The following is a 22,682-nucleotide window of genomic DNA, read 5'->3' on the forward strand; positions in this document are numbered from 1 at the left end:
GCCAGTTGGTTCAGATTAAGTTCAGCTCTTTCCATACAAAGACCGCTGCAACTGCCTAGGAATCAAAACTACGGCTATGATGAGCATCAGTTTGGTAGTGTTTTATTTGATTTATTTTTCCTTCTTTCTCCACAAGTCATGACCTAAAACTGCAACTTTAACAACATTTGGCAAGTCTAAAGAGCGATGCCAAGGAATTCTGTGGATTCAAACTGGAGGAGGAAGTACATTTAATTTCTTTGGGACACTACAATCTGAACAAAAAAGTGAGTAACGTCAGACACCACACGAATACATGGGACTGTGAAGATAAGCCATTAACTGGAGTTAAAATCGGTGAAAAAATTCAGGAGAGCAACCACGAGCTTCAAGACAGGAGGGCAAATCCAACAAAAACTGCTACAGAATTCTACTCTACCCCTCCCCCATTGTTATCAATGACCTAGAACAGGGAGTAAAATATCTGATGAGGAAAGACAATGGGGGAGGTGACAAGTCCACAAAAAGAATGACCCCGACAGATACAAGGCACATTCAACCCTTGAGCACTCAATGTGAGATGGAAGGAACAGTAAGATAATGAAAGAGGTCTCCCACTCTCCGTCTACAGCGCTCAGACAATGCGCTTGGTGTCTGTTTTATCCTCCACCCCACCCCTGAGTTAAGAAGATCAAGCAGTCTATCTAGAAAAAAGAATGAACACATCAAGAGCAAGGACATGATCATTCTAAGGCACAAAATGCCCACTGATAACATGCCTAAAATAACTGCCACTTCAGCTAGGGAAGCTCTAGAATGAGATTCTAGAAAGCATACTGTGGGGCACTAAACAGCTAGTCAAAGGTGCCTGAGAATGGTAGCAGCCCCCCTCCCCAGAAGTGGACAAACAGAACCTACAGACAGAAAGGCCTGAGGGGGAGCTCTCTGGAGCTGCTGGTAGATGTCCAACACTAAGGAGAGAAAACATGCACAGAGACCAAAGTCCCACGGAAGCAGGGCAGTTCAGATACCTACCTCGGGTTCATCCACAGGGAATATTTTTTCATCAAAAAAGGAGGCTAACCTGAGTAGTACAGGACACATTTTAAAGAATAATCTAGTATCTTAAATTTGGGGGTAAGACGGAGACCAGCCTGATTCTTTTACCTTCTTTACGAACAAATCAAAATTAGGCTTGTCTCTCTCAAAGTTTCGACGTACCCCCATCAAAAAACCTAATTTTCTGATAACCAGGAATATCCACATTGTCAAGTACAAAAGAGAACAACGACCCAGCCACTGAAGTCAACTTTAGCTCCAGAGGAAAGTTTTATGTCTCCTGAGCTTCCAAACAGGAAAATTATATCATGGCTGACAGTAAAGTAATTTAATTGCACTGTTGCTATGACAACATGCTGCTCTCTTTCTTTTTAATTTGCTTATTTGTCAGTAGCTTCCCAAAGGAACCAACACGCTATTCTCCACGTTTTCTTTTGTTTTAAACAAACATTGCCAGCAATATGGTTTGATTAGAAAAACAGCACTGTCAAGAAAAGAGGGTTACCGGGGCCCAGAACCCTTGGATCATTTGTCTGCTTTGTGTTTCTGTGCCCCCCATGTTCTCCAACTGTTAACTGCATCCCTATAAATCCCGCATTTTATAGCAACGGTATCAAGAGCTGCTGATCACTACAGTTCCATTTTAAAAAACAGTTCCCAGAAACCACAGCTGAGGACTTTTCCATTATTATACTCTAACTACATAATTCACCAAATCTTTTTTTCCTCCTATTTTAGAGGGGGGGAAAAAAAAAAGAACCCGGATCATGTGAGTCTGCAGTTAAGCAAACATTTTTAATCTGCTGCCAATAAGGTTGCTCCACCGGATCCGCAAATAGTTATTCACTAGTGACCTCCTTAACAATTTTTCGGTTTGCTATTGGTTACGTTCCCCACACGCACACCCTCTTCTTGTTTTTTTATGACTTGCTGTGTTTTCTTATCTTTTTTTCCTTTTTAACGGAGAAAACGCAGCAGGAAAGCTAGTTTCTTGCCCACTACCAGAGGGCTCCAAATAACTGACAAAGACATTACTGGCCCAGCTCTGAACAGATGCTCAATGTGAACTTTAAAAAGTTGAGAAATCCTCTCCAAGCCGAGCAGGGCAGTTGCGAGTTTGGGGGGGGGGCAACCCCCCCCCCTCTGCGCGCGCGCACGCACGCACGCGCTCCACTCCAGTCTACTGTACTTGTCAAAAACATTTCAAGGGGACCTGCGGGAGCGGCGATTGGCTGCGTCCCGCGTCAATCAGCGGCGTTGCCAGGCAACGGGGAAACTGCTCTTCTGCCCGTATACAGGGCAATTGGGAGCTCGCATACCTTCACTGCCGGTCAGATGTCATAAACCTTTTATTGGCCGCACCGCGGCGAGCCTTAAAAACACATCAATAAAAGCCCGCCGTCCCCCAACTTCTCCAGGACCCAAGGAGGGTTTCAAAGAGGGCCGGGGTGAGGAGTCAAGCCTCGAGAGTCTCCGGAGACTCTCTCTGCCGGTGCCAAGCCTGCAGTTTGGGGAGGGGGGGGGGAATCTTTGTTAGGAGGCTGTCTGTCGTCTTGGGGTCTCCCCTTGATCGGCACCCCCTGCCCCGGCCCGGAACGGCGGAGATCCAGTCCTTCGCGGACAATACTAACTCTGTTCCTTTAGGGCGGCTTTTCGGAAATCGAGGCACCGGGAAACAGCCCGCACGTCGGGGCAGGAAACTCTTCGGACTGGGCAACTTCCCCGCTCGGGGGCTCCCGTCTCCCCGCCCGGCCAGGCCCCCCAATCCCGGGCCCTCTCACCCAGGAACTGCGGAGTCCCCGGTCTGCCGAGAGCGGCGAGGTCGTCTCCTGGACGGCCTCGAACGACTGCCCCCGCCCCGAGTCACCCAAATCCCATTCGGGCGCTGGCGGGAGCGGGGAGCAAACTCACCTGGCCGGAGCGGGTCGCGGGGACGCGGGGGCGCCGCTGCCCTTCAGTGGGAGCCGACAAACTTTCGCAGGCGCCCAGCGGTCATCGCTTGGTGGCCCGGCTAAGGACGCGCGGACGCGGCGCGGCGAGCCCGGGGCGGCGGGCGGCAGGGGCGCGGGGGTCGCGGCGCGGCATGGGACCTGCGGCGTCCGCCGGGCGCGCCGCGCGTCCTCCCGCCGGCCCCGCCGCTCTCCCCGCCCCGTCCCGCCTCCCGCTCGCCTCCGCCGCGGCGCGTCGGGCCGGGGCGCGCCGAGCGGCGAGAAATTGTTTCCACTGCAAACAAAAAAAGGCGACACATGACCAGGCAGGAGGAGGGGAAGCGCGGGGAGGGAGGGGAGCGGAGGGGAGGGACGGAGCGGAGGGGGCGGAGGGAGCGGGAGAGAGGGAAAACGTGGGCCGGGCCGCCAGCGGCCTGGGGCGCGGGGCGCGGACCCGCCGGGGCGGCCCTTGCCGGAGCTCCCCGCGCCACGATCGGCCCTGCTACCCGCGCCCGGGCGCTCCCGAGGCGCAGCCGGAGCCGAGACCCGGCTGGGCCGCGCGGACTCGCTTCCCGCGGCCTCGCGGAGCGGGGGTGGCCGGCGCGGGCTCTGCGACCCCGGGAAGACGCGACCGTGATCGGCGGGTCTGGTGGGGCGGGCGGCGCGCGGCCTGTCCCTTCCCCGGGCTCTGGCCACGCGGGCCGGCGGGCGCCGCGCCTCTGGCAACGTGTCGCCGGAACGCTCCTACCCATCCGCATGCCTTACATGGCTCGAAAGTAAAAAGAATTACGATGCGGGCGAGGCTTGCGAGGGGGAGAAGAGATTCCACTTCTCCCCAACTACGGCGTCTTGGCGGGACTCCCGGGGCCATCCCCAGCCCTCCTCCAGCTGCCACCTCGTGCCCTGGGAGGAAAGGCACAAAGGCACCGCAGCCTCCCGCCCAGGTGGCTGCTCCTCTCGTCTGTCAGCAGGCGCGTGTCTGCCGGGGGAGGGAGGGTGGCCATTACAGATTACAGAGCAAGAGGCCCGTCCTGAAGGCCAAACCGTGGGGCCTCCAGTGGGTTGTGCTCAACGCCCCAGCCGACCTCTAAACCTCCAGCGAAAACAAGCCTCATGTCTTTCATATTTAGAGCTTTCAAGAACCCCACCGACAACTCGCAGGGCCACCACTCCAAGTCTTTAGGCGCCTCCAAAGATGGGCCACCCGCTGCTGAAGCCACACCAAGCAGCAGCCTTTGGAGAGGATGAAAGGAGAGTCCAACAGGACACCCTGGTGGTGACATAAATAAAAATATGATTGCACACCACGCCCAGGTAACCAAATCAGTAGGTTCCTGCACAGAAGAGAATCCCAGGTCATTCTGCCGGCCACCCCCTGAGCCAGAGGACAGGCCCTTTTGAGCTCTGAAAACCGCAGGAAAACCAGTGAGAAGGCCCGGAGTGATCTCCCTCAGAAACCCCTCCAGGTTGCAGTACCTTGTAACCTAGCCAAAGGGGGAGAAAAATCCCACTGGGTTTCTGAGTTTTTTTAATTTCCGAAAATAAGGAAACCCCAATCAATCTGAGAGTCGTTCCACTTCACAAAGCTCCAAGATGGTGGGTGGTAAGTTTTCAGCAGGGCACTCACCACAGGCCTTATTACTTACCAGTGCCAAGGCAAATCCCCACCCACCTGGAAGATGATTCAGAGGTGAAGGCCCAGGGGCAGCCTGAGGTCATCCAGCCCCACCCCCTAAATTACTGAACACCTGACCTACCCCAAGTCACTAAGCAAAAAGCGTGAAGCAAGAGGGACAAACGAGATATATCTGAAGTCCTGAGTCGAAGTTTCTCAAGGTCAGAGGTGGTAACAAAGCCAGGACAGGAGCTCAGTCAAATGCAGATACCTCCATCTGCCTATCAGTTGAGGCTGGTGAATCTCTCATCAAAGGAACCAAGGCCAGAGACCTTTGCTGGCTTGGGGAGGAAGATATAGTCCTCTTCTGTCCTCCCCTTCAACTGCCAGGTCCCAAGCCTCCCCACCCGACCACACTCACACCGTAGGTGGAAATCTCTATGTTAAGTAGAGGTGGCAGTTATGTTCACCGCTTGTCCCTTCCTTCCTCCTCAGAGTTCAAAAGGACGGGTTGTAAGCACGTGGTTATTGTAACAAGGACTGTGTCTAAAGCAGCCATCCTATGTGAACAGAAACTTAAAGACGCAGCAAGCTTTGGGCCAGGAGCAGCCCCTAAGCAGAGGGTGGAGTAAGGTGAGGTAAGCTGCCTTTCATGAGCTCACCTCTCTTTCCCTCTGCGGCTTTTGGTTTCTTCCACTCTCGAACATATTTCTTAATTTCTCTCTCCTGTTACCAATGCAGCAAGAGTTGTGAGAAGGTATCATCATCCTGAAGAGGAAGTGGTGGACCAGCCCTGCCTGATGTGGAGAGCGGGGTACACGTGGTTGCCTGTCTGTCTGAAATGGGGAATACAGACCTTTGCTAAAAGCCAAAAGAAGGCTTCGAGTGGCCTTTCCACCTTATAATTCCATAGACTCCTATCTCTGGGACCTGCTCCCTGACAAAGGGGGGCAAGAGCCAAGTTCGCTTAGGAACAGCCTCGTTCTCAATTCCCCTCTTGAACTTTCAGGAAGTACCCTGTGCCTTAGAGCCGGAGAAGCCCCAAAGAAACAAGTGGAACTGTTTAAATCACTGTTTTACAAACACGTTTGACAGCAGAATCCTAGGTGTGCTCTAGAACTCACTTTGGGCAACACCTATTTCCTGACTGGGGACTGGATGGGACCGTTCCGCGGCCCTATCTGGGCCTGGGCTGAGAGTACTTGTATCTGGGACCGGGAGAACCCAGATTCTAGCCCAGTCAGTTCACAATCAGCATGGGACCCCAGGTTCCTCCTCTGTGGAGAGGCCTGGCCCTCGCCGTGGTGTTTTGTGCTTTCTTCTCCAACATGCTTCTCTGCCCTGGAACATTAAAGCCCCTCCCTCATCACTGGTTATTTAGCCAACATGATTATTTATGGACAGTTCAGCGTAAAGCCCCACGATCCCTCTCGAGGCCATCGTAACAACTGAACTGATGGCAGTGAAAGAGGGCTGCAGGTGAGAAGACCTGAGGGACTTTCAAATACGAGGAGGAATCTGAGGCAGGCCTGGAAAGACGGGCTTCTGAACAGGATCCTTCAAATTGACTCCAGGGAAAAGGATACCCAAGTGGGAACTTGGGTCAAGCCTGGGACAGGAAGCACAGCTGGACTGCGTGGAACTGGGGTGTCATTAGGTGGCTTTCCTCTCCATCCATCTCTTTCCCTCTGAGACCAAGCTGTCTTTCCTACCTCCCTCTATATGTCTGTCCACTCTCCTCCCTGAAGGCTGCCTTCCTTTACTCATGTATCACCACACATGGCTGCCAGCAGCAAGTGCAAAGGACCTTCTGATTGCCAGCACCCACCACCTTCAGACTGCCTCAGCCTTCCGCTACATAGTTCAGATTCCCAGGGAAATAATCTGATTGGCTTGGCATAATTCAGGTAACTCTTCCCTTCTCCCCTCCTAACAGCAGGAGGCATAGTAGAACCATCTGGTACAACAGGACTGGGGAGGGGAAGGGAGGTGACTTTGGAAGGAGAATAATAAACATAGGTCCATAGAAACGGGGAAGGGACATTCTAGACCTAAGCTTCTCAACTGGGGATACCTGGGAAGCCACACCTAATAGATCAGAATCTCCTAGGACATGTCCCAGGCATATGCACTTTGAGAAAGCGCCACAGCACAAACTGCTTTTCCAGGCAGGAGACGTGAATGGCGCATACAGATTTATCAACTATGACTTGACTGTATTAGAACATGCATTCAGGACTTCCCTGGTGGCGCAGTGGTTAAGAATCTGCCTGCCAATGCAGGGGACATGGGTTCGAGCCCTGGTCCGGGAGGATCCCACATGCCGTGGAGCAACTAAGCCCATGCGCCACAACTACTGAGCCTGCGCTCTAGAGCCCATGAGCCACAACTGTTGAGCCCGTGCACCACAACTACTGAAGCCCGTGCGCCTAGAGCACATGCTCCGCAGAGAGAAGCCACCACAATGAGAAGCCCATGCACTGCAACGAAGAGTAGTAGCCCTGGCTTGCCGCAACTAGAGAAAGCCCATGCGCGCAGCAACGAAGACCCAAGGCAGCCAAAGATAAATTAAAAAAAAAAAAAAAAAAAAGAAGATGCATTCATTCCTTGAACAAATATATTGAGTGCCAACCAAGTACATGACGTTATTAGGTTCCAGGGATACAAAGTTTTTGTTCCTTATGGAGCATGCATATTAGCGGATAAGCGAGGAAACATCCTATCACAAAACTCCCTGAATGCTAAGGTAAGCAGTTTATGTACAGTAATCAGAGGGGAAGAGGAACTCACTGAGTATTTTTGGATCCAGAAGTTGCTCTATCAGAAATATGCTTTTAAAAAAAAAGAATAGCTTGCCTCTAGTAGATAAATAAGTCCTAGAGCCCGAATACACAGTACAGTGATTACAGACAACAAAACTGTATTATAAGCATTAAACTTGCTAAGTGACTAGATCTTAATTATTCCCAATACTAGAAGAAATGATAATTATGTGACACAATAGAGGTATTAGCTAATGCTATAGTGGCGATAATATTTCAGTATAAATGTATCAAATCAGTATGCTGTACACCTTAAACTCACACAGTGTTATATGTCAAATATATCTCAATTTTAAAAAAGAAGAACAATGGGATCATGGATCCAAGATGAGTTTTGGGAGCGGAAAGAAGGAAATGGAAGACCAAAAGTAGACAGAACCAATCAGAAAGCACTGCAGTAATCCATACAAAAACAAACAAAGATGATCTTTTTTAACATATATATATATATATATATATTTTTTTTTTTTTTTTTGTGGTACGCGGGCCTCGCACTGCTGTGGCCTCTCCCGTTGTGGAGCACAGGCTCCGGACGCACAGGCTCAGCGGCCATGGCTCACGGGCCCAGCCGCTCCGCAGCATGTGGGATCTTTCCGGACCGGGGCATGAACCCGTGTCCCCTGCATCGGCAGGCGGACTCTCAACCACTGCGCCACCAGGGAAGCCCAACATATTTTTTAATAAGAAAAAATGTTAAAATAGTAAAATAGTGTTTCCCTCTGCGGGGTAGAGTTATGGGGTAATATTTTTGCCTGCTTCTTTCATACTTGTCTATATTTTCCAAATTTTCTACAATGAGCACCCAACACATTTATAATGTTTGAATAATAAAAGGGGGGTTCCATTAGAGCAGTGGTTCTCAAACCTGAATGTGCATCAGAATTACCTGTAGGGCTTATGTAAACTCAGCTTGCTGGCCCCCACCCCCAGAGTGTCTGATTCAGTAGGTCTGAGCTAGGGCCTGAGAATTTGCATCTCTAAGAAGCTCCTAGGTGATGCTGCTGCTGGTCCAGGGACCACATTTTGGGACCCACTGAATTAGAAAGTATTCAGTGAGACTGGAAAAAATGAATGCATGAGAGGCTTCACAGGAAGAACCAAGAGAATCTACCCAATGACTGAATATGAGAAGACAGGAGATTATGTTCAAAGATAACTCCTTAATTGTGGGTTGACTAAGTCTCTTTGAGATAACATGTGAGAATGCTGTTCATCGTAGAAAAATAGTTCCTCACCTCCTTCCCTTCTTTGCAGAAGGAGGAGACACCCAGGACCACAGCTGGAAGACCCTCCATCTCTTGGTGAGTTTCAAAGGCTCGTTCAAGCATCCTTTGGGCTTTCCGGCCATCCCCTCTTGGGGTTTTCCTCTTGTGCGTCCTTGGTGTTTACCTGACAGGTTCTGAAGGGTGGTGCCTGGGTAAAGGCTTATTAGAATTTCTCCAGCAGGGATTAGAGCCAGGAGGCTTATATGAAGAGGGAAGGAGGGCTGTGGAGTAAGGGAAAGTACAGCTGAACCCGTGGAGGGACATTCATCAGGTGCCCTAGCCAAAGCCGAGCCTATCAAGTCACCTGCTGGAAGCAAAATGGAAAATATAGAACCTTTCACCTCCTCTTTGAGCATAAACAAAAGTGTGAGCTGATGATCCAGAATCCAGATTTAGTCAATTCATTCAGTTAAAAAGTACTTATTAAGCATCTAGCTATACCATGCCCAGTACTGTGTGGAGGGCACTGGGAAGGAACTGGGAGAAATAAAAGATATGGCACTTGCCCTCAAGGATGGGGAAGATTCAGTGAGCATTAATGAAGCAACCACAAATAAACACACACAGAGAGCCTAATACCAAGAACAGAGCTGATATAGCTTAGTGGCCTGGGACTTCGTTCGTATTCTCACTTCACCACATACTAACTGGGTAACCTTAATCAAGGTATTTAACTTCTTTCTCTCTACCTAGTTTCCCCATCTTTTTTTTTTTTAATAAATTTATTTATTTATTTGTTTTTGGCTGCGTTGGGTCACAGGCTTTCTCTAGTTGCTGCCAGCGGGGGCTACTCTTTGTTGTGGTGCGCGGGCTTCTCATTGCAGTGGCTTTTCTTATTGCTGTGCACGGGCTCTAGGCGCGCGGGCTTAAGTACTTGTGGCTCGCGGGCTCTAGAGCGCAGGCTCAGTAGTTGTGGCGCACGGGCTTAGTTGCTCCACGGCGTGTGGGATCTTCCCGGACCAGGGCTCGAACCCATGTCCCCTGCATCAGCAGGCGGATTCTCGGTCACTGCGCCACCAGGGCAACCCCCTAGTTTCCTCATCTTAAAAAAAAAGGGGGGGGGGCTTCCCTGGTGGTGCAGTGGTTGAGAGTCCGCCTGCCGATGCAGGGGACATGGGTTCATGCCCTGGTCTGGGAAGATCCCACATGCCGCGGAGCGGCTGGGCCCGTGAGCCATGGCCGCTGAGCCTGCGCGTCCGGAGCCTGTGCTCTGCAATGGGCGGCGGGGCGGCGGGGCGGCGGGGCGGCGGATGGAGGATACAGCAAGACCCACTTTGTAGGGTTGTGATAAAGATTAAATGAATGAATATCCGTAAAACACATGTAACAGTGCCCTGGCACTTAGAGCTATTTTTGTTAAGTAAATAAATCATAAGAAAAATAATGACATATTTGACTACAAAACAATTTAAACTTTGTATGTAAGACCAAAGGTCATAAATCAAGTTCAAAGACCAAAAAAAAAAAAAAAAAAAACAAGGAAGTATTTGTCATACATATGAAAAAGGGTTAATATTTTATTTATTTATTTATTTTTAAAGGATCTTTTTTTTTTTTCTCTAGATGTTGGGGGTAGGAGTTTATTAAGTAATTTATTTATTTTTGCTGTATTGGGTCTTTGTTTCTGTGCGAGGGCTTTCTCTAGTTGTGGCAAGCGGGGGCCACTCTTCATCGCGGTGCGCGGGCCTCTCACTATCACAGCCTCTCTTGTTGCGGAGCACAGGCTCCAGACGCGCAGGCTCAGTAGTTGTGGCTCACGGGCCTAGTTGCTCCGCGGCATGTGGGATCTTCCCAGACCAGGGCTCGAACCCGTGTCCCCTGCATTAGCAGGCAGATTCTCAACCACTGTGCCACCAGGGAAGCCCAAAGGTTAATATTTTAAATCTGTAACTCTTACAACTCAATGAGAAAAATTATCACCCTAATGAGAAATGGGGCAGATTCACAAAAGGAGAAACACAAATGGCAACATACCCATGAAAAGATGCTCAACCTCAGTAAAAAAAAAAAAAAAAAAAAAGCAAAGAAATCCCAGAAATGCCAATTCAAGCAATTGTGATATCTCATTTCATCCATCAGATTGGCACAGACTTAAAAAGAATAACCACACCAATATTGGTGTGGGTATCGGAGGAACGTGACTTGGTGTAACTATTTAAGAGGGCAGTCTGGTGAACTGAATTAAAACTTAAGCGAGCATGGTCATTGACTCTAAATTTCCAGCTTCTAGGAATTTATCCTAAGGAGATGCCAAAGCAAGACAGTAAACTTCCCCAGCAGACTGCCTACCCCCATGAGATAATAAGCCCCATAAAACCAGAATCCATACCTATTTTATTCAGCATTGTACACAAGCAAAGTTACTCCAGTGTCTGACACACACAGAAGACACTCAGTCAATATGTATTGAGTGAAAGCACTGAAATGTGCAACCATCTTTTCAGGTGGATGTTTGTTGGGACACTGTTTTTTAAAATCGTGGTACCTTGGAAACTGCCATAATAAGAGGCTAGAGGCATGTTATTAAATTATATGGGCCACAATTACCCATGTTCCCTTTGTTCCCTTCTACTTGCATTTTCCAGTCGTTTTAAGTGAAGCTTTCCCTTTTCTGAATCACTTTCACCTTCTCATATACTGTATGTGTGAAACAATTTGCAAACATTTCATAAAGTAAGAGTTTGGGGGGAAATAGATATGTTGGCAAAACTTCTCACCAATTGAAGCATTTTGTGATCTTTTCGATCAGAAGGGACAAAATGATCCCTTTCTGAAAAGGCTGGCGCTCCAAGCAAACAAGAGAATTGCTAAGTATAACAAACGTTATACCCTGCATAATGGGGTCTATTGTCTGGTTGTGGGAAAGCTTTCAATTTATTGGTTTTGAGTATCAAACGTTTTCTACAAACTCTTATGTAGGTTCAAAGATGAGGGAAAATACTCTTGAATTAAGAATTTGTGGGGAAGGGGGAGCATTTACTCTCCATTTCCAGATGGATCTTCTATGACAACTTATGCTTCTAAGGGACCAAATGTGGTTGCATCTTTCTGGTTGTTGTTTTTTTCAATCTGACAGAAAAATCTGTGCCCAACTGAGGCACACCCTGCATGGCCAGAACTACTCCTGCTTCTCCTGCCCTCCCAGGGATACTCCCTGCAGTCAAAGCTTGTCCTAAAGGAGGCTGCCCCTCTGAGTACTTGGATTCCATTTATCTGCAGTCAATTCTTATTATTCAGTCAAACACTGAATTAGCAAATATTGAACCACTGCTCCTAGAGGAAATCTAGGGTTAGGTTCCTGCGAACCACTGGTCACAACATTTTCATTAACTGATCAATACGTTACGTTATTTTCTCCGATTCCATTTAAAGATACCTGATTTAATATATATTGTTGATTCATTAACATTGAATTCATGGCCACCAGCACCAGAACTCATGTCTGAACAAAGCTTATCGAACACAGGAAAAGCTTGTCTTTTCTCCACACAGCAATCACAGTCTTCTGGCTTAGGAACACAAGATAGCACTTCAGCACTTGTGATTGGGTGCCATTTTAAACAGCAAAATCGCCAACAAAAAGCACACCAAAAAAGTGACACTAAAGAGACATTTAAAAGGATACTTGTTTGTAGTATGAAAGCTGAAACAAAAAGGCGGAGAGTTGCTTTGTCTCAGCTGGGAATGTGTGTGTTAGATTACTCATATTTGTTGCCACTCTGCACATGTCCACGAATGACCACGAAAGCACCACAAGTATTGATTTTATGATTACAAATAAATTTTAGCAAGTAAGAGAATTTGCAAACATGGAACCCGTGAAGAATGAAATCGATTGTATTTAATTGACCACTTATTCAGTGCCAGTGAGTGTTCTAAGACTTTGCAAATATTCACTGTTTCAGCCTCACATTAACCATGCGAAGTAGATACTGTTATTATGGCCATCTTATAAATGAGGAGCCTGAGGCACAGAGAGGTTTAGCCACCCCACCTGCCCAAGGTCACACAGCTGGTAAGTGATGGGGCTGGGATTTGAACCCACACAGTTTGGCTCCAGAGTTTGGAGCCGTGTTCCTACCAAGGGAAGCTTCAGATCAATCCAAAGCATTTGGTTTTGTCTTAAAGAACCTCTTAGAGGTCAAGGATGTAAAGGCCAGAAGCAGTGGGGTTCAAGAAAGGAAAAACTGTGACCAGGAGGTAGAAGGAAAAGAGGGACTTTTAAGCTGAATGAGAAGGGACTACTTTCAAAAAAGACAAAGTTCAGCTTCTATTTCATAATCAACATGGTATGGTGTACCTTTATAATAAAAAATAAATCAACTAGCTACTGAGTGTCAAACAGACTAAGTGCCTTGAGAGGCAAGGACCCCATCTTACACTTCTCTTCTGCTCATAGCATGTGGAATTAGTGGTAATCAAAAAAATCAATCACTTAACAGGAAAAAAAAATGCTCTTTTTTATTCCTCTCTCAAAATGGTATCTAATAACTCAACGGATCAGTGAAAGAGAAGTAGCATCATCAACCTTTTCCTCCTCCAACGTTTTTAAGAGCATTTATTGTTTTCCTCTCTTCAGCAAGTACACCAAGTACCACAGTCATGGGTTTCGGTGACTATGGCTGCCAAAGTCTTAACCGTGCCAAGAAATAACTTCTCTCATTTTACTTTTTTGGAGGGATGTGAAAAGAAAACAATCAAGTCTTCTCCTTAAGATTGTCTTTTTAAAACAAGGTAAAAGCTCCGAATTTGGTGAACTCTCTGGGAAAGATTACATAGATTAAAACTATTATCAACATATTGCCCTGCTGTACAAAGTTCATTTATGAAGATAAGCAAGTTACTCAGTTTATTACGACAGCCAAACCTGAAGTCTCTTCTCCTCTACTGGGTAGGGCAATTCACCCAATACTTTCCGTTTTTAAACCCTGACTCCTTCCAAAAATAGCATCTCTTGTGCCTTCACTATTGTGATTCAGATGCAAGCAAAACGTGCCCATAAAGTGTGAGGCATGAGTGCATGTGAGTGCTCCATCACTAAGGGGTGGAGGCTGGGAAGGAAGTGGCCAACTGGACTGCCGTCCTTCTGTGGGTGCGATCAACAGCACCTCATTTCTCTGTACTCAAAGACGTGTGACTCTGGCTCCAAAGATTTGGACCCTAAACAACCAGGCGTTTCTTCTAGAGAGGAATACTGAGCATCTTTCCTCCTTGCCCCAGGGCCAGCTGTCTGACAATATGGATCCCAGAAGGGGGTGCTGCCCACATTGGTGATGGCAGCCACTAGTGCCTGTTGCTCATAGCTAGTGTCAAAGAGACCTCAGCACGGGGGTGCAGGCAGTTGGCTGAGACTCCCCGGGCAAGCATCCATGCACCAGGAGTGCCAGCAGAGGCGACCCGAGGGCCAAGGTGGGCATGCCACAGAGTCCTGGACTTCCAGATGGAGTCCAGTCCCAGAGGGTGGACGTCAGAGCTCTCCGGAGGCTGCCCAGGCCAAGTTCAAAGGGAGGGATGAGCGTCATGACATCCGTTCCAAAGCAATCCCACCTGCTCTTGGCATGCCCAGGCTCATCTCCCCCTCATACCAGCCCCCAAGGCAAGTCTCCAAGGGCACAGTAAGGAGGCAGCTGCAACCATTAGCTTCCTCTTAATGATCTGAACTGGGAAGTGGTAGAGATGGGGAAGAAATAATGGCCATTCCCAGTGATGTGGACCCTCCAGTTGGCTGGGCTCCTGCAAGGTCGTCTTGTCGATCTCTTTGTAGGAAAAACGTGGTCCTCTTTGGCCTTGGGAATCTGGCCAGGCAGCTTTGCTGGAATAAGTTTCTTCATCCACAGACACCCGCACCACACGGACGTTGAGGGCTGTAACTAATGCACACCTACTCCGAGACAGCCGGCCCTCCTCCAAACTCCAGTGACATCTCCTTGCCTGAAACGCCTGCCACCCTGTGACAGCCCGGCTCAGCCGCTCAACAAGGACCCCCTAGCTTGCTGCTGTTGAAGAACTTGAATATCAAACCATGCACCAAGGGAATCCTACACAGGAGTTGCTAGGAAAAAAAGCTCACTCCATCTACTTCATTCTTGCTGGCAGACGCAACTAAAAGGTCATTTTTAACCCCCAAAAAACTCATTTGAACTTGGGGTGCAAGAGGCATCTAAAATGTGAGAGTCCCTGGGCCGGCAAAGGAAGAGAAGGAGAAGGTTTCAAGGAAACACAAAAGCAACGCAGACCTAATGGGTGAGCAGGCTGCCTGACAACAAGGCGGCCAACTGCCAAACTGTCATTGTGCTCGGCGGCTGAACAGAAGGCTCGAGTAATGACAACCACAAAACTCATTTCAAGTCTGAAAAGGTGACTAATGAGCTCATTCATGCTGCCTATAAATTATTCACTACAACACTGATCCCACTCAAGACAAACAGTAAAGTAAACTTTAAACACAGACACCTCCGGCCTCCAAAGTAGAACGAGTTATGTCTGTAAAACTTTTCACAATGAGGGATACTTGTCTCTCCCTCCGTCCATTGTCACATTCATTCTTCTGTTTACTTTTTTTTACTGCCTTTAATCAAGTTTAAGCAGACACAGCTGTTAGACATTTATTTCTCTGTTGAGTTTTTTCCATTAGCTATTACGAGCAATCATGATGCTCTAAAAATAGCAGCAAATTATATTCTCTCGAAATTGAAGGCTGACCTTAAAATGAAGCCCAGGTCTTCGGAAATAATATTCATATGCACATGTTGGGTGAGTGACAGCCCTGCACAAAGGCGCAACAAAAGTGCATTTTCCACTCTTGGAGAGGTTTGCAACTCGCTTCCAAATTTCCTTAGGTTCTAGTGGAAACCGGTTGCTTGAACATCTAACAAGACAGAACCTGCTTCCAATGGTCATGTTTTGGTTGAGATTTTCATGAAAACTCACCATCTTAACCGAATAAAAGGGGAAATGTCTCATTTAGGCTGTTCAGCAGAGATAAACCCAGCCGCAGGTTTGTTGGAAACCCACCACGTTGCTGCAGACTGCTTTCAGTTTCCTGTTTAACATTAAATAAAGAATTTTAGCTCCTCTGTTTCTACAAACTGTGCTGTTTGCAACTACTATCACCACTGAAAGCATTAGGACTGTGGAGAAGTAGCCCTATGTTTTTCAAACCTTTTTTAAATCTTAGTATCTATTTCCAAGACATAGTAAGAGTTAAAAATAGTCCTCAAATAAGTACTTACATTAGTTCTTGGTCAGATTGCTGAACATTATGTATTTTTAAACTGCTTTGAATACTTTGAACAGGAGCCACAGAAAAGCCACAGAAAACACTCATAGTCAAATACCGCCAGATGGAGATTCTGAATAACCAAAAGTGAAAGCAGAAAGGTCTGAGGCTGAGTCGTGCCCTGTACACACCTCAAGATGACAGGAAAAAAATGAATGATTCCCCAGTCTTGGGCAGGGGAACCTTGCATATAACATATGACAAATAACACATGGAAGGCCAATTCAGACCAGGGCTTGAACTTCAACGTGAGACCGGGCCAAGCTCTGTCTCCATTTAAGGAAAATCTTTCACATTGTTTTCAGTTTCTTGCACATGAACTAAAGACTTGTCCAGCCATTTCTGTTGTCTGAAATGCAAAGCAAGTTTTTCTTTTAAAAGAAAGAGGAGTCCTGCAATATTTATAGCGAAGTACTTTGCCACCTACCGACAGCAATCTGGTGGTTCTTCACGTGTCTGCATGTTTTTTACCCAAGTTTCTGTATGGAGTAAGCCATTCTTTCGGTCCTCTGTGCAAAAGAGTTCTTGCAGATTTGCTGCTGTTGTTGTTTGAATCAAACATGTAAAAACCCAAATCCATCCAAAGAAATTGAGACGTCTAAGATGGCATCCCGTTGAAGTCTCAGCTTCTCTACCACTCTTCGGAGACTCACTAGATTTCTGTCACCTCTCTGTGGAAGGGTGGGGACAAAATATTGCTTTGAAACCGAGCCACAGGGGGCTTTTCCCTAGTAACATGTCTGACAGGCAGAGTTCGCCTCTTCCTTCATTGGTGGGAAACCTGGCTTGTCCACAGACCACCCTAACACCACCTTACTCCTAACTGTCTTGAGGAGGACCAAAGGGAATGTCAGTTTTGCCTGAGGACGTTCAAGGCACCTAAATAACAAAAGCCAAAACAATGAACACCAAGTACCCAATTACTGCAATCCAAAAAATTATACAGCATACAAAACAACAAAAGCTGTCCAATGTTTCCTACCTGCCAGGCACCCTGCCAAGAGCTTTACCTGCATTATTTATTTTATCCTTCCACTATCCTTCCCAGGTAGGGGCTGTCATCCTCTTTTACAGAGGAGGACACTGAGGCTTAAAGAAGTTAAGTTATGGGAGTTCCCTTGTGGCCTAGTGGTTAGAATTCCAGGCTTTCACTGCCATGACCAGGGTTTAATCTCTGGTCGGGGAACTGAGATCCCGCAAGCTGGGCTTCCCTGGTGGTGCAGTGGTTGAGGGTCCGCCTGCCGATGCAGGGGACACGGGTTCGTGCCCCGGTCCGGGAGGATGCCACATGACGCGGAGTGGCTGGGCCCGTGAGCCATGGCCGCTGAGCCTGCGTGTCTGGAGCCTGTGCTCCGCAACGGGAGAGGTCACAACAGTGAGAGGCCCGCGTACCGCAAAAAAAAAAAAAAAAAAGATCCCACAAGCTGCATGGCATGGCAAAAATAAAATAAAATAAAAGTTGTTTGCTGGTGGTCAATAATTGGCACTTAGAGGTGAAATGAAAAGTTAAGACCCCAAGTCTCTTCGGCCTGCAGAGCCCATCCTCTTAAGCACCGCACTCTCCTATCTATTTATACTATCCAAGATCTCATTTCCAAGATCACAGAATGTAACTTGCTGCTTGCAGTCTACCTCTTGGGCTTCTTCGTCGGAGGTTTTTGGGTTTCTCTGATTTGGTTCTTGCGTAGCATTCTTCAAATGGACCACTAAACATACACGCCCTTCCTACTTTTGCAGGCTCAGCTGCTGATGCTCACATAGAAATGGACATCATTCAGTGAATGACAAACATATCTACAAAAGGCCGTAAGACCCAGGGTAATGGTCACACACCAGCACTGAGCTCCTGCCTGAATTATAAAACAAAGATTTTTGGGACAACAACAAAAAAAAAACCTCAGGACAGTTGACAACTCCAGAGGCCAGGCCTGAAACTCCAAGCCTGTCCCTACCTCCTATCTGGATGGACCCGCAGAAGGAACGATCAGCTATTAAGGTGCCCATGAGGCAACTCATAAAACAATCTACTCTGGGCTTCCCTGGTGGTACAGTGGTTAAGAGTCTGCCTGCCGATGCAGGGGACACGGGTTCGTGCCCCGGTCTGGGAAGATCCCACATGCCATGGAGCGGCTGGGCCCGTGAGCCATGGCCACTGAGCCTGCGCATCTGGAGCCTGCGCTCTGCAACGGGAGAGGCCACAACAGTGAGAGGCCCACGTACAGCAAAAAAAAAAAAAAAAAAAAAAAAAACCAATCTACTCTCTCTCCAGTCCTCGTTGTCCCCTCCCCCAATCCAACAAATGACCTACCACCACAGGGATAAAGATCTTGTGGTTTCACTTCAGGCTAATGCTTCCAAGGCACAGACATTTGACTAGCAACCATTTTTGAATTATTTCTCTTTCACTTTGCACACAAAGTTAGGTGCTAATTGTCTGCCGGTTTAAAAACACCACCAACCACCACACCAGAATGAATTTCCAAACGCTATATTGCAGGGAATTAGATTAAGGCACAGATCAACCTCTGCCAACTCTATACATATGTTCAAAAATGACCCAACCACAATAAAAACATACTGACTGTACTACTAATCAGATTAACTTTTCCCCATAGATCCTGGACAGGAGGGTAAAACTCTCCGACTGAGGCAGCCCTGGGCCCTACAGGTCCTCAGAGTCTACACACAGCTCTGTACACGGGGAAGGGAGGAAACAGGCCCCCAGAGCTCACTGCCATCTCCAGCACCCATGCCACCCTCACGTCCACGGCACTCCCAATTGGATTTTGGTACCGAGGCCCAGGAGTTCATTCCCTCAGGAACCACCCTCAGATGCTTCCTTGAAAGCTTTCCTGGTGCCACGACTGGGATCTCATGTCCAGACTGGCCAAAGGCTCCATAAAAAGTGGATGCAGTAGAAAGCTGAGGTCTGTGGTTTCATTCTTGAGAAACCCTCAACTAACCACAGGGATCTGATTCCACTGCCATTTAGAGTCATTCTCTGGCTTCTGGCAACACCAGCTCCCTCTGAATCCAAATTAAACCTCTCTCGGCTTCTTTGTGATACCAGCTTCCTAGCAGAGCCTCCAATGGTTATGGTAAGAAAACTAAGCCGGGCCCAGACCTTCCTGGATCTCCTGTGAACGAACATCCAAGTTACGTTTGCTGCGAACAAAATATGCTTTACTAAGTCAAAGCAGGCTTTCTATGCTGTTTTCCGGGGCTCCTCCCCTCACATCCTCCACTGCTCATTTTTCTAGATCAAAATCTGCAACTCATGGGGAGGAGGAAAGTTACTAAGGCTGACTGCCCTGACTTATCGAAACAGCTATTTGTTTCCTAATTACATTCTTAGTTCTACAGCGCTGGCCAAAAAAAGGTTTGTTCATTCATTACAAAAACCAATTAATAAAAATAAAATCATAAAGCTTACCCTTAGGAAGGACTTCACTCATGGATTCGGACAAGCCCGCAATTTAATGGGACAACTGAGGCCCGGAGAAGTGAAGTGACTCAGGGCCACATGTCAGAACGCACACTGGTAGTTTCCTCTCTGGTGTCTATTCTCTCCCTTCTCAACAGCACCCAATTCCCCAGCCTGGTGGTTTGGGCAGGACTGATCCCATCATCAGCTCCAGGGGCAGTGGACTGGCGTTGAAGAACAGGCAGGTCCAGCCAGGACTCAGTGGATGGGCCAACACATTTCCTGTCTTGTTCCTGAGCTGGATTTTCTGTCATTTGTAACCCAAAGCATCCCAACACATCCCCCATGCAGAGTTAGTGGCAGATGCCACTTCTTGACTCCCTGTCCACGGATGTTTCTGCCGGAGTAAAGTCTTTAACATTACAAAATAGAGAAAACTAATCTAAAAAAAAACAACAACAACAAATGGGGGACTTCCCTGGCGGTCCAGTGGTTAAGACTCTGCACTTCCGATGTAGGGCACGTGGGTTCGATCCCTGGTCAGAGAGCTAAGATTCCACATGCTGCGGAGGGCAGCCAAAAAAAAAAAAATACAAATGAACTTATTTACAAAACAGAAATAGACCCACAGGCAAAAAAAACCCCAAACATAGTTACCAAAGTGGAAAGGAAGGGAGGGAAGGGATAAATTAGGAGTTCGGGATTAATATATACACACTACTATATATAAAGTAGATAACCAACAAGGACCTACTGTATAGCACAGGAAACTATACTCAATATACTTATGCCTTATAGGTAATAACCTATAAGGGAAAAGAATCTGAAAAAGAATATATATACGTGTATGTGTTTATGAATATATATGTATAACTGAGTCACTGTGCTGTACATCTGAAACTAACACAACATTGTAAATCAACTATGCGTCAATAAAAAAAATAGAGAAAACAGTATTTTGACAAATTTAGTGGCTGGACTTGATAGGAATAGAAAGATTTGGGAGAAAAATGAAATTAAACATTATCGATGAGCACTTTAAAAGTATGGCTGAATGTATAAATTTGGCCATATTAATAGAGCATTACTGATGAAGGGAGAATTCATGAATAGAGATTAAATGGAAGGAATGCATGGCTAGAGGGAAGGCCAGCTCCACCTAGAATTTGATACAAACCATGACTCCCACTCAGGTCTCAAGAGTTTGACCCTAAGCTGAGCCCATACCAACCTCCCTGAGGGACAATATCTGAACTTTATACCCCCAAGTACCCAGTTCCAGATCGGGTGCTGACAGGAAGGTGATGATGGTCATAGTGAAATGGAGCGGGACCCTGTGGTCCTCGCCCCCCATGTCCTCTGCCTGTGTTTTGTCTGTGGAAAAACTTCAGCCAAAGAATAAGTTTAATCAGAGAAGTGAGAAAATGCAGAAACAAAGGAAAACAGTCAAAGGAGACCAAATAATAATAGTTTAGTCATTAAGCAAAGTCAAGGACCTTTAGTTCCTCCTTAAGGGCTATAGATCATATTCTGAGCCGTATCCTGTGAGCTGTCTTTTTTTTTTTTTTTTTTTTTTTTTTTTCTTTTTGCGGTATGCGGGCCTCCCACTGTTGTGGCCTCTCCCGTTGCGGAGCACAGGCTCCGGATGCGCAGGCCCAGCGGCCATGGCTCACGGGCCCAGCCGCTCCGCGGCATATGGGATCCTCCCAGACCGGGGCACGAACCCGTATCCCCTGCATCGGCAGGCGGACTCTCAACCACTGCGCCACCAAGGAGGCCCCTGTGAGCTGTCTTATAGATACTGAGATCCCCACCAGGTGGAAGAAGTTACCTACATGATGAGCAGGCTGTAGCCATGACATCAGCTGCCACAATCCTGAGAATTGGCCTCAAAGAAATGGGAACAAACCGACCCTGGAACAGAAGATTAACTGTAGCTAAAACAATCAAGATGACGCTGGTCAGACCACAGATGACCAATTTCAAGATGATGGTCAGGGCTTCCCTGGTGGCGCAGTGGTTGAGAATCTGCCTGCCAATGCAGGGGACACGGGTTCGAGCCCTGGTCTGGGAAGATCCCACATGCCGCGGAGCAACTGGGTCCGTGAGCCACAACTACTGAGCTTGCGAGTCTGGAGCCTGTGCTCTGCAACAAGAGAGGCCGTGATAGTGAGAGGCCCACGCATCGCGATGAAGAGTGGCCTCTGCTTGCCACAACTAGAAAAAGCCCTCGCACAGAAACAAAGACCCAACATAGCCAAAATAGGTAAATAAATAAATTAATTAATAAATTAATTAATTAAAAAAAAAAAGATGACGGTCAGAGCTGACTGTGCTGTTTCTGCACGTAGCCCCTTCCCTCCATCTATAAAAGTTCTTGCCCCCTGATTGTCAGGGAGGGGGACTTGGCCTTTGGACAGCCGTCGGCCCTCCCCCTCCCCACTCCCGCCCCCAGCCCCCGGTTGCAGGCATCCAAAATAAAGCAAACTTTCCTTTCCATCAACTTGGCCTCTTTATTGGCTTTTGAGCGGCGAGTAGCCGGACCCCACTTTCAGTTACAACAGTGGCTCAGTTTATTGTGTAGTCACTACCTGAAGACACTGAGCTGTGAGTCACCACTCTGTCATCCAAGGCTCCCAATGACCAACGTGAAGTAGATTGATCAAAGTAGACAGTCAACAAATGATACTGAATGAACGACTTGCACAGATGTAACTAAATTAAGATTCTATTTAGTGTCAATGAGAATTCATTTTTAGTAAATCTAAAACTATAAAATTAAAAAGATGAGTGTCAGTAAATATAATAAAATATGATCTAGTTAACATTTCTTGAGTACTCACAGGAAAATTTACCATGAAATACTGAAGCTTAAACCTCAACACCCCTCACTCAGGCCCCTTCCGCGGCCCAGGTAAGGACCCCAGAAATGTGTCTAATAGGCCTCTTTTATATTTAAGATTAGACGCTGCATACAAAAATTTTAAATGCCCTGAAACCTTATAGCTCACACACTGAAAGAAACTTGAAAGAGCTTTCCGCAAGTCTGACAATAATCCTAAAAATTTATCTGACATTACCGACAACCAGTTGTAAAGCTAAAAAACTTTTTTTCTAAACTATCAATTGTAAAAAACAAATCCCAACCAACCATGCTATAGGAATGGGTGAATTATCTTGCTGTTCTCTAGAGAGAAAATGGCATTCCAAAATCATTATCATATGAAGAAATGATCAAAGAGTACACAGCCCAAAAGCTATAGGAAGAAAAGTAACATAGACATATGTTAAACAGCTGATCAATAATAATA

At 47.2% G+C, this 22,682-nt stretch overlaps 1 protein-coding gene across 4 annotated transcripts in view; it reads right to left on the bottom strand.

Moving 5' to 3' along the window:
• The window catches only part of FOXN3 (forkhead box N3), a 422,302-nt gene that overhangs the window by 239,451 nt on the left and 160,169 nt on the right, over nt 1-22,682 (bottom strand). For 2 of the 4 annotated variants that reach the window (XM_081226914.1, XM_081226911.1), the window contains exon 1: nt 2,950-3,224. The exons of 1 other annotated variant lie outside the window; for it this stretch is intronic. The gene's annotated coding sequence lies outside the window, so the exon portion shown is untranslated. Of the gene's footprint in view, nt 1-2,949; nt 3,226-22,682 lie in introns of those variants that run through there. One more of the 4 variants, XM_081226913.1, reaches the window with a different exon arrangement.

This window comes from Mesoplodon bidens, assembly GCF_964165515.1.
Source record: "Mesoplodon bidens genome assembly, chromosome: 3".
Classification (NCBI taxonomy): domain Eukaryota; kingdom Metazoa; phylum Chordata; class Mammalia; order Artiodactyla; family Ziphiidae; genus Mesoplodon; species Mesoplodon bidens.